Source organism: Nicotiana sylvestris, chromosome 3, assembly GCF_000393655.2.
Source record: "Nicotiana sylvestris chromosome 3, ASM39365v2, whole genome shotgun sequence".
Taxonomy (NCBI): Eukaryota; Viridiplantae; Streptophyta; class Magnoliopsida; order Solanales; family Solanaceae; genus Nicotiana; species Nicotiana sylvestris.
Genome location: NC_091059.1, coordinates 150,191,612 through 150,202,709, shown reverse-complemented (window position 1 = coordinate 150,202,709; position 11,098 = coordinate 150,191,612).

Here is an 11,098-nt window from a genome sequence, read left to right as displayed (position 1 = left end):
ATTTATCAAAAAAGATGAATTGCATGGTTAGTTGACCGTTGGTTTGCCTAGCGGCAACGTTGGTCGCCATCACAGCCTATAGGAGAATTTGGGTTGTGACAACATGATATCATAGCACTAGGTTCATGTAGGTCTCACAAGTTGTGAGCAGCCTAATAGAGTCTTGTGGATCGGTAAGGAGACGTTCGTACTTATCTTTGAGAGACTATAGGGCGTTAGGAAACTACTCTTTATTCATCTCCTATCGTGAAGTTGATGTTTTACTATCTTTCTTATATTCTCTTAGAGATGGTGTGAAGCGCCTGGACGATGTACCCAAACATGGAGGAGCTCCTCCCCATATTGCTATAGGCCGAGGTAGAGGCTAAGGGAGGACTCCAGCCTGAGGTAGAGGACGAGGGCGTCCTTGAGTTGCTCCAGTTTTACCACCAGTGAATCCAGTGGACGATCTTATCATTAAGAAGCGGAGCGAGGTGCCTGCGGCGGTGCCAGCCCCAGTGGATTTCATGTCCGCACGAGGTTTGCAGGAGGTCATGGGTCGTATGCTGCGGTTCATGGATTCTATGACTCATGCTGGTTTATTTCTAGCATACCCAACCATATCTCAGGCGGGAGCAGGAGCACATACCCCTACCGCTCAGGCTCCAGGGAATGCAACTGGCGTATACTAGACCCCGGGCGCACTACCCGTAGACGGAGCCCAGCCAGTTGCAGCAACTATACCTGAGCCCATACCAGTTGTGGCCGACGAGCCGCAAAAGCTCTTGGATAGGTGGATCAGGCTACATTCTCTTATCTTTGGAGGTGAGCGACATGAGGACCCCCGAGACTTTATTGATCGGGACAGACTACACAACATGATGATATTGGAGTCCTATGATGGACTTTACCACCTTTCAGCTGGAGAGCAAGGCCCGTAGATGGTGGCAGTCCTATCTTCTTGGAAGACCAGCATGTTCTATTCCCTTGACTTGGGACCAGTTCACACGTATCTTCCACCCTTTTAGAGGGAAGAGTTGCAGTTTCAGTTTGAGCAGCTCCAGCAGGGTCAAATGTCAGTGACCGACTATGAGGCGAGATTCTCTGAGTTGTCTCGCCATGCACTTATGAAACTTCCCACTGATGCAGATAAAGTGCTGAGGTTTGTTGCAGGGTTGCACTTTGGTATCCTCACCACTATGGACCGAGAGGTTGAGATGGGGACTTCTTATGAGCTAGTTGTGGAGATAGCTCAGAGGATATAGGGTGTCGTCAGCGAAGCCAAGAGCAGATGCTGCAGGACAAGCGATTTCATTATTCTAGAGGGTTTAGTGGTGCTCCGTCTGGGGGCAGAGGTTAGTCATGAGGGGTCAGTCTAGCAGGCCTATATATCCAGCACCGCTTCCTCCTCGGGGTGCTCCAGTGCGGCCCTATTTCAGTGCCATTCCAGAGAGCTCCTACCATCAACCAGCTATTCAGGGTTCCTCCAATGGGTATTCAGGCCATCAGGGCCAGACTTCAGGCCAGAAACCCGTCGTCCCGAGAGGTTGTTTCAAGTGCGGGGATCTTAGCCACGTGAGGAGGTTCTGCCCTAGTCTTTAGGGCAAGGTAGTATAATAGGGTTCTCAGCCTATGATTATAGCGCCAACTGCCACACCAGCCATCTGACCACCCAGAGGTGGAGGGCAGGTGGGTAGAGGCTGTCCTAGAGGTGGAGGCCAATCTAGCGGAGATCGGACAGGTAGAGGCCAGCCAGTCATGTGGAGCCAGTCAGTCGCCACTCCATCTAGGTTCTATATCTTCCCAGCCAGGCCAGATGTAGTGGCCTTAGATGCCGTGATCACATGTATTATTTCTCTCTGCGGTAGGTATGCTTCAGTACTATTTGATCCCGGTCCTACATATTCATATGCGTCACCTCTATTTGCTCATTTCCTAGTGTCCCTCGCGAGTACTTGGGTACTACTGTATATGTGTCCACGCTATTGGGTGATTCTGTTGTTGTGGATCAGATATATCGATCCTGTATCGTGACTTTCCGCGGTTATGAGACTAGAGCGGATCTCTATTACTTGATATGACCAACTTTGAGGTCATCCTGGGCATGGATTGGTTGTCTTCATATCATGCCATCTTTGATTTCCATGCCAAGAACGTTACCTTGGCGATGCCAGAGTTGCCTAGATTGGAGTGGAAGGTTTCGTCTGTTAGTGCACCTAGTCGGATTATCTCTTTTATGAAGGCTCGATACATGGTCGAGAAAGGTTATTTGGCTTATCTAGATTATGTTCGGGATACAACTACTGAGACTCTGGCGATTGATTCAGTGCCCGTGGTCTGGGAGTCTTCGATATGTTTCCTTCTAATCTACCAGGTGTCACACCTCTTTTTTGCGCGCCCGGCCCCGAAGGGTTAAATGCGCGAGTGGAGTTTTTCCAATTTAAGTGACAATATTCGAAATGGGATTATTTATTTAATTCAGAGTCGCCACTTGGGAAAGGTTTGGCTTTTGATGTCCCAAGTCACCGGTTTATCTTGAATCCCAAATCGAGGAGATTTTCGACTTTTCCAAATGAAGTCTGCGAACCAGAAATTCTAAGTAAGGAATTCTGTTGACCCGAGGGAAGGTGTTAGGCACCCTCGAATCCCGTGGTTCTAGCACGGTCACTTAAATTGTTATAATGGCTAAATATCTGATTTAAATACATGTTGTGACTTATGTGCTTTTATTAAGTTTAAACCGCTTTTATTATTATCATTTATTTTATGGAATTGCAACGTCGTGAAAATGCATCTCGAACCACGTCACAATCAATGCACCCGTAGTTGTTAACACATTTTGACTCCGTTGAGACTTGAATTTGGGTCACATCAATGTGCACCCGATTTTAAGAATATAATTTACTTAAAGTCGCGCCTAAAGAATCTAAACGCGTTATTATCTTTGGGGAAGGCAGTGGAATTCACTAAACAGTCCGTCCCAAATTCTAAGTATTTATCATGATCAATTATTGAGGGCCCCGCAATTTGCATTTTTATTCGGCGAGGCTCGTCTCATTATTTTAGAAGGGTACCCTACAGTGACTACATTTCTACTACGTTTATCTTTAAAGAGAAGGATGATGCCGAACTTTGCTTGTTTGAACAAATACAGACTGAATCCTTATTATGTTTGCCGAACCTAAACTTGTTTGATTACCTGATTGATTGTTCATGAGGTGAGGGTCACCTCATGCTTTGTCTTCATCGAGTGGATACGCTTATTAATTCGCTAAGTGAGATTGCAAACAAACTAACAACATATATTGAGTTATGTTTAACGTCCTCCAAGTTCTATTTTAACACTCTAACCTATTTGAAATTGATAAACGAAATCGGCTGTTTTATTAGGAAAATTACGACTAATTGACCTCAAAACGACTACTAGCTTCCCTCAACATTCATCACATTATTTCGAAACAAGGAATCTATACCGAGACCCGACATCGAACTTATATTGGAGCACATAATATGACAGGAAAGCTGGCCTTCATAGCCAAACTCTTAATGCGACCGCATGAGAGTTTGTTTGGGATACATTTATCCCGGACCTAGTACCACAGATTTGTCAATTCAGTGGTCTAGGAAAAATACATACAAGTGCTTACCATGACTCTATGTTATAGAGTCATAACTAAACCAAACAAGTGTTATGCTGAACTGAAGGTATACTAAATCAAGCATGCTGTCTATGTCATACTGTCATTACTGTTGAGCCATGCTATCTAACAGTTCATCTTAAACAGAATGTATGCTAGTTTATACAGAATATTTGCAGTTTGCAGTAAAAAATACAGGCCCAACTAACATTCGAACTATCTTTTTACACCAATGCTATAACATAAACTGATGTTCATTTCTTTATTTCTGCTTCAACTTCAAACTTTCAACAATACATGGTTCAAAGGTTGTGTACCTGGGAGTATTTGCAATTGAAGAAGAGGGCAATCAGTAGAGTAACAATGAACAAATGCAGCAGCAGTAACAACACTTAACAGTAGCAACAGGGCAGTATAGCAACAGCAACAAGAAACAGTAGAGTAGCAACCACAACTCACAAAACAATTGGAGTAAGATCAACCCCAACTAAACCAAACTTTCGAGTAGAACAAACAACAAACAAAGCAGACTCAGTTGTGAGAAATCAATGTTGCACAGAACAGGTCCAGATTTAGTGAAGCCAGAAACAAAAGGAAAGGAAGCAACTTCTGGTTTTGTTTGTCTGAGTTATCAGACAAAAATTCTTTTCTAGTTTTCTGTTTTCAAAAATTTGAACTCTCAGATATTCCCTCTTAGTATCTCTCCCTATCTCTGTGTGTTCTGTCTGTGTGTCTCTATCAGTGTGTATTCCAGCTCTCTCTTTCTTTTTTTATTCTGTCTCTCCCTCTCATTCTGTATCCTAATATTAGATGGTCTCCCCCCTTTTATAAGCCTCAACACCATCTTTTTTAACAGCCTGTTTTCAGAATGTCTCAGTGCCCCTCCCATGTGTCTTTTTTTCTTTTCAGATCCCAATTAGTTATTTAAGTATATAACTTCCATCAACATTCCTTGGCAGACTTACTTTTAAAAGGTTTAATACTTTTTAAACTTAAAGCAAGGTATGGGCAGTAGAATATGTCTGACAGCATATGCTGTCAACACATTTTAAAATTAAAAGCCCTTTTATGAAGGAAACCGGCTGTGCACAAAGCACATGAGGTGCACCAATGCACATGCTGTGCACGAGTGCACATGCCTTCCAATTCAGAATTTAAGCACTACTGATCCAATTCAACAGCTATAAGTAAACAAAAACTGGTTCTTAATTGATCCAGGCAAATGTTCATCAGAAGCAAATCGATTTACTTTGTTCAGACAGTTGAAACTAATTGACGACACATGTCGACTCGACTATATTAGCATTAACATACACAATCGTAGCCAAAAATCAGACATTTAAACAGTATCGATACATGGTTCGAATTATACTGACTAAGCAGAAATACACTCGAGGAGTCAACTAGTCAGTCCAAACTTGAAAATCAGCTACTTGCACAACATTTACATACACATTATCAGAACAAATGGAAAGACTCATTCAAACAAACAGAAGTTCAGGCAAAGTGGACAAACAAAAGTTGGTAAAATTAAAACAAATATGAACAGACTTTTAAAACAAATCAACGGACTAAAACAAAAATAAAGAAAAGAAAACAAGACTCACCTCAAATCTTTGAAAAATCAAAACCTTGACTTGGATTTGGACCAACCTTTCTTAAGGCTGAATGGACTTTAAACGAAGTGTTTCTCAGATGAGAAACACTTTGATTAAAGTCCATTAGACCTTAATCTCTTCGGTTGAACCAGTGACGGAGGAACAAAACTTTCAAACTTAGATCTGGGATTCAGGCTTTCCTGATCAGATTCGGACCAAACCAAGTATGGTTTGGTCACGAGTGGGGTCTGGGGAGTGTCTGGTATGAATTTGAAGCAGATCGGTGTAGATTAGGTTCCGACTCGAATCTTCAAATGAAGATTCGAGAAGGTGGGATAAGATTCGAAGCATGGGGTTGGTAGATTTGGGTTCAGGATGGCATGGGGGTTCTATGGTGTTCAGGGGAAGGTCACCGGCGTTCATGCCGCCGGGTTCCTGGTGAAGGGAGATGGGGGCGGCTCTAGGGTTCCGGGGTTCTTTGTGAGGATGATGAAGGGCAGGGGTATTTGGACAGGGGGGTAGGGTATGAGGGCAACTTATATATGGAGTGAGTGGATGGACCTCAGCCGTTGGATGAGGCATGACGAAGGGCCAAGATCCTTCCACTTGAGGGAAACGGTGTCGTTTCAAGTGTTAGGGGCAGAGTTGGTTCGGGTAACGGGTCGGGCAAATGGGGTTATGGGTGAGAGATCCGGACCGTTGGATCAGCTTGGTTTGAATGGTTGGGATGGATTGGCATTGAAACGACGTAGTTTTGGTGTTAAACTACGTCGTTTTGATGCCTGGGGAGTGGGCTGTGTGGACCGGTGGACTGGGCTATTTGCTTGGGTTCCAGATTTTGAAATGGGCACGGCCCAAATTCATTTTACAACAAATTTTTGTCTTCTTTTTCTTTATTTCTAATTTCCTAAATACACAACCTAATTAAATAAAACTAAGCACCACTAATTAACACTTAACATATTTATTTCACGCGTATAAAAATGTTAAAAGTAGGTAAAATTAAACAAGGCAACAAATCAGGACAAAAGAAAAAATGCGTATTTTTGTAATTTTCCATCTAACAAACGGGTCATGGTTTAAATTACGCATGACACATACATTTTTAATTCTTTTGGAGCGATTGTCGCGTAAAACAAAAATCACGTGCTCACAGCTGCCCCTCTTTGTTCGGAAACACGAAGAGTTTTCGTGCAAAGATAAAGTGAGCGTGTATGAGCGATTTTTGCCTATGGACTACTCCGTATGAAGCATGTTTTTTGAAAGATCTGACCGAATCTTGCTTCAAAGATTTCCTACATATCCTGGGCTAAACAGGAATCAGGTCAATGTAGTTCGAGAAGTTTTGGTAGCTGGGGCTACCATGGGACTGCAATGCTTGCTGCTACTGCTGCTGCTGTTGTCACTGCTACGTCACTGACCGCCTTATTACAACCAAACGAAAATTGGAAACTGAACTAACTACTTATATGCATGTCAACTGCTAGTTACAAGATTCCTATCTATGATTCTTTTACGACTTGATCTTGGGTCTTAGCTGATTCTGCTTGTAGACTCCGATCTGAATCTTGATGCTTGCGAGTTGCGGCGACTTGTTTAATCTCCGGGATACTGAGTGAGATGCGGTTGGCAGGATTCAAGATCTTAATCAAATGTTGGAGTCAATCCGCCTTCCATTTACTCCGATATCTCGGGACACCTCTCTTTTTTTTCTTTTTTTCTTTTTTTCTTCTTTGGTTCCGAACTGGGACTCATCTCGTGGTCATTTCGATCCACGTGGCTCGAGGTCGGACCTGCGGGAGAAAACAAACGAACGAAATTTTCTGCCCCAGTTTCACTAGGAAAATTTCGTTAATTATTTACCAGGAAGTTCATAAAAATTGATGAAAGAGGATATGCATGCTCAGTTCAGGGTTGGAGCCCTAATACCGACTAGCTGGGGAAAGGTTCAGTTCAGGGTTTAAAACCCTAATGCCGAACAAAGGAAGAATTCAGTTTAGGGTTTAAAACCCTGACGCTGATTGCATGAAAAAGCTCAGTTTAGAGTTTAAAACTCTAATGCTGGCGGGAAGGAAAGGGTTCAGTTTAGGGTTTAAAACTCTAATGCTGACTAAAAGGAAAATTCAGTTTAGGGTTTAAAACCCTAATGCTGATTGCATGGAAAAAGCTCAGTTTAGAGTTTAAAACTCTAATGCTGGCTGAAAGGGAAAAGTTCAGTTTAGGGTTTAAAACCCTAATGCTGACTAAAAGGAAAATTCAGTTTAGGGTTTAAAACCCTAATGCTGATTGCATGGAAAAAGCTCAGTTTAGAGTTTAAAACTCTAATGCTGGCTGAAAGGGAAAAGTTCAGTTTAGGGTTTAAAACCCTAATGCTGACTAAAAGGAAAATTCAGTTTAGGGTTTAAAACCCTAATGCTGATTGCATGGAAAAAGCTCAGTTTAGAGTTTAAAACTCTAATGCTGGCTGAAAGGGAAAAGTTCAGTTTAGGGTTTAAAACCCTAATGCTGACTAAAAGGAAAATTCAGTTTAGGGTTTAAAACCCTAATGCTGATTGCATGGAAAAAGCTTGCATGGAAAAAGCTCAGTTTAGAGTTTAAAACTCTAATGCTGGCTGAAAGGGAAAAGTTCAGTTTAGGGTTTAAAACCCTAATGCTGACTAAAAGGAAAATTCAGTTTAGGGTTTAAAACCCTAATGCTGATTGCATGGAAAAGCTCAGTTTAGAGTTTAAAACTCTAATGCTGGCTGAAAGGAAAAAGTTCAGTTTAGGGTTTAAAACCCTAATGCTGACTAAAAGGAAAATTCAGTTTAGGGTTTAAAACCCTAATGCTGATTGCATGGAAGAGCTCAGTTTAGAGTTTAAAACTCTAATGCTGGCTGAAAGGAAAAAGTTCAGTTTAGGGTTTAAAACCCTAATGCTGACTAAAAGGAAAATTCAGTTTAGGGTTTAAAACCCTAATGCTGATTGCATGGAAAAAGCTTGCATGGAAAAAGCTCAGTTTAGAGTTTAAAACTCTAATGCTGGCTGAAAGGGAAAAGTTCAGTTTAGGGTTTATAACCCTAATGCTGACTAAAAGGAAAATTCAGTTTAGGGTTTAAAACCCTAATGCTGATTGCATGGAAAAAGCTCAGTTTAGAGTTTAAAACTCTAATGCTGCCTGAAAGGGAAAAGTTCAGTTTAGGGTTTAAAACCCTAATGCTGACTAAAAGGAAAATTCAGTTTAGGGTTTAAAACCCTAATGCTGATTGCATGGAAAAAGCTCAGTTTAGAGTTTAAAACTCTAATGCTGGCTGAAAGGGAAAAGTTCAGTTTAGGGTTTAAAACCCTAATGCTGACTAAAAGGAAAATTCAGTTTAGGGTTTAAAACCCTAATGCTGATTGCATGGAAAAGCTCAGTTTAGGGTTTAAAACCCTAATGCTGGCTGAAAGGAAAAAGTTCAGTTTAGGGTTTAAAACCCTAATGCTGACTAAAAGGAAAATTCAGTTTAGGGTTTAAAACCCTAATGCTGATTGCATGGAAAAAGCTTGCATGGAAAAAGCTCAGTTTAGAGTTTAAAACTCTAATGCTGGCTGAAAGGGAAAAGTTCAGTTTAGGGTTTATAACCCTAATGCTGACTAAAAGGAAAATTCAGTTTAGGGTTTAAAACCCTAATGCTGATTGCATGGAAAAAGCTCAGTTTAGAGTTTAAAACTCTAATGCTGGCTGAAAGAGAAAAGTTCAGTTTAGGGTTTAAAACCCTAATACTGACTAAAAGGAAAATTCAGTTTAGGGTTTAAAACCCTAATGCTGATTGCATGGAAAAAGCTCAGTTTAGAGTTTAAAACTCTAATGCTGGCTGAAAGGAAAAAGTTCAGTTTAGGGTTTAAAACCCCAATGCTGACTAAAAGGAAAATTCAGTTTAGGGTTTAAAACCCTAATGCTGATTGCATGGAAAAAGCTTGCATGGAAAAAGCTCAGTTTAGAGTTTAAAACTCTAATGCTGGCTGAAAGGGAAAAGTTCAGTTTAGGGTTTATAACCCTAATGCTGACTAAAAGGAAAATTCAGTTTAGGGTTTAAAACCCTAATGCTGATTGCATGGAAAAAGCTCAGTTTAGAGTTTAAAACTCTAATGCTGGCTGAAAGGGAAAAGTTCAGTTTAGGGTTTAAAACCCTAATGCTGACTAAAAGGAAAATTCAGTTTAGGGTTTAAAACCCTAATGCTGATTGCATGGAAGAGCTCAGTTTAGAGTTTAAAACTCTAATGCTGGCTGAAAGGAAAAAGTTCAGTTTAGGGTTTAAAACCCTAATGCTGACTAGAAGGAAAATTCAGTTTAGGGTTTAAAACCCTAATGCTGATTGCATGGAAAAAGCTTGCATGGAAAAAGCTCAGTTTAGAGTTTAAAACTCTAATGCTGGCTGAAAGGGAAAAGTTCAGTTTAGGGTTTATAACCCTAATGCTGACTAAAAGGAAAATTCAGTTTAGGGTTTAAAACCCTAATGCTGATTGCATGGAAAAAGCTCAGTTTAGAGTTTAAAACTCTAATGCTGCCTGAAAGGGAAAAGTTCAGTTTAGGGTTTAAAACCCTAATGCTGACTAAAAGGAAAATTCAGTTTAGGGTTTAAAACCCTAATGCTGATTGCATGGAAAAAGCTCAGTTTAGAGTTTAAAACTCTAATGCTGGCTGAAAGGGAAAAGTTCAGTTTAGGGTTTAAAACCCTAATGCTGACTAAAAGGAAAATTCAGTTTAGGGTTTAAAACCCTAATGCTGATTGCATGGAAAAGCTCAGTTTAGGGTTTAAAACCCTAATGCTGGCTGAAAGGAAAAAGTTCAGTTTAGGGTTTAAAACCCTAATGCTGACTAAAAGGAAAATTCAGTTTAGGGTTTAAAACCCTAATGCTGATTGCATGGAAAAAGCTTGCATGGAAAAAGCTCAGTTTAGAGTTTAAAACTCTAATGCTGGCTGAAAGGGAAAAGTTCAGTTTAGGGTTTATAACCCTAATGCTGACTAAAAGGAAAATTCAGTTTAGGGTTTAAAACCCTAATGCTGATTGCATGGAAAAAGCTCAGTTTAGAGTTTAAAACTCTAATGCTGGCTGAAAGAGAAAAGTTCAGTTTAGGGTTTAAAACCCTAATACTGACTAAAAGGAAAATTCAGTTTAGGGTTTAAAACCCTAATGCTGATTGCATGGAAAAAGCTCAGTTTAGAGTTTAAAACTCTAATGCTGGCTGAAAGGAAAAAGTTCAGTTTAGGGTTTAAAACCCCAATGCTGACTAAAAGGAAAATTCAGTTTAGGGTTTAAAACCCTAATGCTGATTGCATGGAAAAAGCTCAGTTTAGAGTTTAAAACTCTAATGTTGGCTGAAAGGAAAAAGTTCAGTTTAGGGTTTAAAACCCCAATGCTGACTAAAAGGAAAATTCAGTTTAGGGTTTAAAACCCTAATGCTGATTGCATGGAAAAAGCTCAGTTTAGAGTTTAAAACTCTAATGCTGGCTGAAAGGGAAAAGTTCAGTTTAGGGTTTAAAACCCTAATGCTGACTAAAAGGAAAATTCAGTTTAGGGTTTAAAACCCTAATGCTGATTGCATGGAAAAAGCTCAGTTTAGAGTTTAAAACTCTAATGCTGGCTGAAAGGGAAAAGTTCAGTTTAGGGTTTAAAACCCTAATGTTGACTAAAAGGAAAATTCAGTTTAGGGTTTAAAACCCTAATGCTGATTGCATGGAAAAGCTCAGTTTAGAGTTTAAAACTCTAATGCTGGCTGAAAGGAAAAAGTTCAGTTTAGGGTTTAAAACCCTAATGCTGACTAAAAGGAAAATTCAGTTTAGGGTTTAAAACCCTAATGCTGATTGCATGGAAGAGCTCAGTTTAGAGTTTAAAACTCTAATGCTGGCTGAAAGGAAA